The 5,862-nt window shown below is 37.0% G+C and overlaps 1 protein-coding gene across 1 annotated transcript in view; it reads left to right on the top strand.

Moving 5' to 3' along the window:
• Positions 1 to 1,924: 1,924 nt before the first annotated feature.
• The window catches only part of syt5a (synaptotagmin Va), a 26,212-nt gene continuing 22,274 nt past the window's right edge, over positions 1,925 to 5,862 (top strand). Inside the window, exon 1 of the mRNA XM_037689404.1 lies at positions 1,925 to 2,039. The gene's annotated coding sequence lies outside the window, so the exon portion shown is untranslated. The remainder of the gene's footprint in view (positions 2,040 to 5,862) is intronic.

Below are 5,862 nucleotides of genomic sequence, written 5' to 3'. Positions count from 1 at the left end.
TAATCCTGTTGGAGTCCTAAATGAAACATGGCAACATTCATTCGTTCGTTCAACCTTTATTTATGCAGGTTAGTCTCACTGAGCCTCGAGGACTCGTTTACAGGAGAGACCTGAATTAACAAAGAGTGATGACAACAGCAGACAATCATAAAGAAAGCATATAAATTGAAAAATAAATGGAAGAAAGTGAAAACATGAATCACCTTGTTTACCTTTGACACCTTTATTAAGTGAACGCTGACTCAGCATTCATGACTGTATGTTTACAGTTTCTTCTTTCCCTCTGTTGGACTCTAAATACTTTGGCTTTCTGTTTGTTATTTTAACACTCATTCCTCTAAACCACGTGTCAAACTCAAGGCCCGCGGGCCAGATGTTGCCCACCACGTCATATTATGTGGCCCGTGAGAGTTTTAAAGGTCTGATTGTTGTATAATAAATGAATCAAAAGGGTTTTATATTATAACAGAGCAAATTTAGCTACATTTATACTGTCTTACAGTTACATCTGCCCCTTTGAGGGCAACCATTCAGCTGATGTGGCCCTCGGTGGAAATTAGTTTGACACCCCTGCAAGTCACCCTGATGTGGAATAATGTGATTTTTGCTCTTTGTAACTTCAGTACTTTTAAAATATTTACCTGTAAAACAATTCTCATGCAAATCACATGAAATCTCTGATTCCTTCAAAACTTTTTTTAAAATCTGCTTTGATGTAACTGCGTCTCTTTTGTCTTCTTATGCTACATTTAGCTTTTAGCTACCATGTAGCTACTTTTAGTTTATAGCTACCTTACGGTTACTTTCAGATTTGGGCTATTTTCCAACATTAAGATTTTAGCTACTGTTCTGCTCCTTTTACCTTTCAGCTACAGTTTTGCTATTTTTAGCTTTTTACCAAAACCTTGTCACATTTAGCTTTTAGCTATCATTGTGCTAATTTTTGCTTTGACCTAACATTTTTCCATTTTCAACCTTGATTGATACTGTGACTAATTTTAACGTTTAGCTACAGTTGAGCTATTTTTAGCATTTAGCTATGTTTTTTCTTCATTAAGAATTTAACTACTGCTGCTTATTTTAACAATTAAACAGTTAGCAATTTTTCCTTTTTTACAGTTCTGCAACCATTAGCTTTAATTTAGCTACTTTTGGCTTTCAGCTACCATTTAGCTACTTTAAGTTTCTAGCTGTCATTAAGTTAGTTTTAGATTTGTGCTATACTTTTCTGACATTAAACTTTTAGCTACTATTCTGCTCCTTTTACCTTTCAGCTGCAGTTTTGTTACTTTTAGCTTTTGACTATCACTTAGTCACATTTAGCTTTTAGCTACCATTGTGCTAATTTTTGCTTTTACCTAACACTTCAATTTTTACACATTAGAAACATTTTGAGTACTTCTGGCTACAATTTAGCTACTTTTAGAATGTAGAAATGTTTTTGCTTAGTTAAGAATTGACCTACTGCTCAGCTAATTTTAACATTCAACAAATGTTTAGCGATTGTTACTTCTTTGCTACAGTTCTATTAGCTTCAGTTTAGCTACTTTTAGCTTTTACCTTTGGTTTGGCAAATTTTAGCCTTTTTGCTAATTTAGTTTCCATCTGTTTTGACTTTTAACAAATAAGATTCAGCCTCTTCAACAAATTTCTGCACAATCTCGGTGTTCACGGTGCATTTTCACAGAAAATATAAATCCTCCAATAGTGTTTGAACTTGTTTTACAGGATATTCAGATGTGATGAAACAAAACATGATTCATGTTTATTGGACCACCACTCTGAAGAGAATCAAACAGGTTTAGTGGTCGACCACAGTTTTCCTCTTAACGCTGAGGTTTAGGCAGAGCAGTAAGTAGCTGCTGCTCAGGGATCTGCTGGAGATTAAAGCAGGAAGAGGAAGAGGTGGGCGAGCGAGGACAGGGACATTTACTGACCAGCTTCCAGTCGGTCAGTCAGCGGTGACTGGTTCTGTCTGACTGTTTCCCACTATAGAAAAGTAGAGGACTGAGGACAGAGAAGGACTGAGGCCAAACTGGGTGAGTTATGATGGTTTTTGTGCTGGAGCTCTGTTATTTCTGATTCTATCACATTAATCATAAATAACTGTTCCGGTGTCATCAAACTGAACATTTCAACACAACAGCTGAACATTTAGCTGATTTTTCTTTACACTGAACAGAAAAAGAATTGTTTTGCATTGTAAAAAGTGGAACGTACAAATGTTCAATAATTGTATCCGGACCTTCATATTTTAAATTCGATCCCACAGAATCTGCTCAGAGTCGTTCTTTTTGCGTCACTCATTTTCTTCATGTTGGCTGCAGTTCATTTTATTTTACTGTATTTGGAAATAAGTTTTTGTAATTTCCTTTATTTTTCATCAAATTGTCATTTATTAAAACTCGTGACTATGATCAGAGGAAAACTGATTACTTGAATTTGATCATCCACTGCTGGTTTTAATGTGAATGATTTAAGTTTAGATTGGTCTGACAGTGAGCAACTCAGAGACGTTTGATTTTACACAAAGTGAAGGGGGTCTAAAAGTGGCAGAGATTAGTTTAAGTAGATTATTGAAGGCTCCTGTATTTGTGGCGTTCACGTGAACTTACTGGAATCAGACTGGAGCTCATGGTGGAATCTGTTTGTTCATCATTATTTTCTTCTCATGGAGGCAACAATGTGTTGGCTCATATGTTCATTTGTCTGTAGAAGAGACAAACGGTGACTAAAAGAGCTTAGCCTTCATTTACAATGTAAATCTGTAAATAAATGTCAGTCAATAACAACTAATTGAATATAAACGTCAACTCAGAACAACCCATCTGAACGTACCCAGAAAAAATCTGCCCATTTTCATTCTAAGGTTACCCAGAAGGCCATGTGGCTCACACAGTCTGTTGCGTTCAAGTACAACATGTAATTTCAACAAATTCACACTGAAATGTAACAATTACCCACAGATCTTAATGCTTCTATGGAACCAAAACAAACTTTAATATAAAAAATTAATGTGAATGTAAATTTGATATTTAACTTTCTCTTTTAGAGCTATTACAGTTTCTGTGTGGATTTTTGAACTCATGGGTTGAAATTTAATGTATTACAAAAAATAAACAAATAAATTCAAGAAAATCAATGTATCTTACTGAGGTTAAAATATTCAGGGCCCCGTGTTTTGGACCCACTTTTTCCACCATTCTGATTGGTTAATTTTCCTAAATGAATCTTGAAGGGACTCTGACTGCGTTCAGCCTTCTCTAACAACAGTGAAGTCCTAACCAATGAGAACTCCTCCTGTTTCTGCCTAGAGACAAAAACTTAAAATAATCAAACTCAATTTTCATGAACTAAAATAAAAATCTTTCTCAACTGCTAAGTTGTTTACATACAATTTAGGAAATTATATTGAAATATTTATTTTATATGAAACAAGTATCCAATAACATTTCATATGCTGAATTCTTAGGACTTCTCTGAAGGTGTTGAAGGCTCTGAGGGTTCCCCACCAGTCTGTAACATTAAAAATGTCTCATATCACTGGGTAGATTTAAATGAAACTTTCAGAACATAATCATTTAAAGTTCATCTACAGTGAATTAATTTTTAAATCCAATCCAAGATGGCCACCATAGCTGATTGACTTTAAGCAGCACAAAGCTCACTTAGCTCAGTGAAATTTCATAGACTCTGAGCTAAAGTTTGATGTGGAAAGAGTTCAGTCACTTTCTCAATCTTCTCAAGATATTCAAAGCATAACTTTTGAAAAGCATAAAGATTATTTTACCTGAATAAGTGGTAGATATGATTTATGTTTTATTACAGTATAGCTTTCTCACATAATATATTTGGGGAGTAGACCATCTCCTCTTTTGCCAAACTGTGGGCTTTGATACGCTGTAACAACAGCATTTTTAAGGTTTGACCAAAGTGTCTACAACTTTGTCCTTTCACAGAACAAGATGAGATTAGGTAAAACCTCTGCCATAGAAGTTGACAGGCCATGTGCATATCTTAGATCAAATTGAACTTTATTGATCCCGCAAGAAATTGTTGTGCAAGTTTCAATACAAAGGAACATACACAAGGAATCACACAAGATATGAAAAATAAATAAATAAATAAATCACAGAGAATATAAAAATACCAACAATTAAGGTATAAGACAGGATTCATTTTATTGTCCTCTGTGTAGAAAGGGGGAGGAGTTGAATAGTTTGAAGGACTTCCTGTGTTGTTCTGTGGAGCACCTCGGTGGTCTCAGTCTGCAGTAAGAGTCCAGGGTCGTGTTGTTCAGGATCTGGAGCAGGTTCCTCAGCATCCTCTGCTCAGACACCTGTCAGAGACTGCAGGTCCACTCTCAGAACTGAACCAGCTCTCTTCATGAGCTTATCAAGTCTGTTGGCATCAGCTTTCTTCACCCTGCTGCTCCAGCCACCACAGCATAGAAGATGACGCTGGAGACCACCGAGTGGTAGAACATCTGCAGCATGGTCCTGCAGATGTTAAAGGGCCTGAGTCTCAGAAGAAAAAGGCGACTCTGTCCTTTCTTGTAGAGGGCGTTGTTGATAGCTGTCCAGTCCAGTTTAGTTTTTAGGTGGACCCCCAGGTACTTGTAGCAGTCCACAGTGTCCACCTCAGTAATCTTGATGTTGATAGGATGTAGTCCACCTGCAGCTCTTTAGTTTTTCCAGCGTTGAGCTGCAGGTGGTTCTGTCCACCACACCTCTGTCTTCAGCTTCCTGGTCACCAGTGATGTAGTCCACAATGACAGAGTCATCCAGAACTTCTGCAGATGCAGGATTGTGAGTTGTACCTGAAGGTGTAGAGGGTGAACAGAAACGGTGAGAGAACTGTCCCCTGAGGAACCCCTGTGCTGCTCCGTATGGTGTCTGAGGTGGTGTTCTGCAGCCTCACATACTGTGGTCGACCTGTGAGGTAGACTCTGATCCAGGTGACCAGTGAGTCGTTCACCTGCATGTCCAGGAGCTTACTGCAGAGTAGAGCAGGTCTGATGGTGGTAAAAACTCTGTGAGGAATGTTGAGATAAACAAGAAAGACATGACTCTCACCTAGAGGTAATTAAACACCAGGAATTTGCACTTAAACCATATTTTGTTTTACTTTCAGCTTTTCAGAAACATCTGGAACAAGGTTTAAAAAGATGTTTTATTGTAGAGTAACCATTTCACTTACAACAAAGCCTTCTGAGTATATCATACCATAGTATAAGTCACTAATGTGAGAATTTTGTGCTAAACAGGTGCCTATTTTTATATTTTTCACAAAAATTAAACCAAAAATGTTTATGATTCAGAAATTTTGTGTAGTTTTCCTCCAGATTTCAGGGTGTAATAAAGTGCTGTTAGCATATCATTTTGCAACCCTCAAATTCTTATAAAGAAGAGAATGACGTAAAACTCAGAGGAGGCCGTTGTTGAAAGCACTCCAGACTACAATTCATTACATTTGTTAAAGTAAAGCCCATCGTTTGACTTTCAATTTTATGGCTTTAAATGTCAGAACAGACTGTCAGAGAAAAATCAGATATGTGTTACACAACAGCAAAACAAAGGATTTGAGTAAAACATCAGGAACCAGTTTTCACAGACGTGAACTTCCCAGAAAAGTCAAACCATAAAGAGATTACACAATGCCAAGATTCATAAAAAACAAACAAAAAAACAAGAGCTCCATCTCAGACTTTACAGGCCTCAGTTTGCAGGTTAAATGTTCAGTTTGCAGGTTAAAGGTTCAGTTTGCAGGTTAAAGGTTCAGTTTGCAGGTTAAATGTTCAGTTTGCAGGTTAAATGTTCAGTTTGCAGGTTAAAGGTTCAGTTTGCAGGTTAAAGGTTCAGT

This window comes from Nematolebias whitei, chromosome 15 (genome assembly GCF_014905685.2).
Source record: "Nematolebias whitei isolate Nwh7 chromosome 15, NemWhi1, whole genome shotgun sequence".
Taxonomy (NCBI): domain Eukaryota; kingdom Metazoa; phylum Chordata; class Actinopteri; order Cyprinodontiformes; family Rivulidae; genus Nematolebias; species Nematolebias whitei.
The sequence above is the reverse complement of the archived record's forward strand: the minus strand, read 5'-3'. Positions and strand labels throughout refer to the sequence as shown.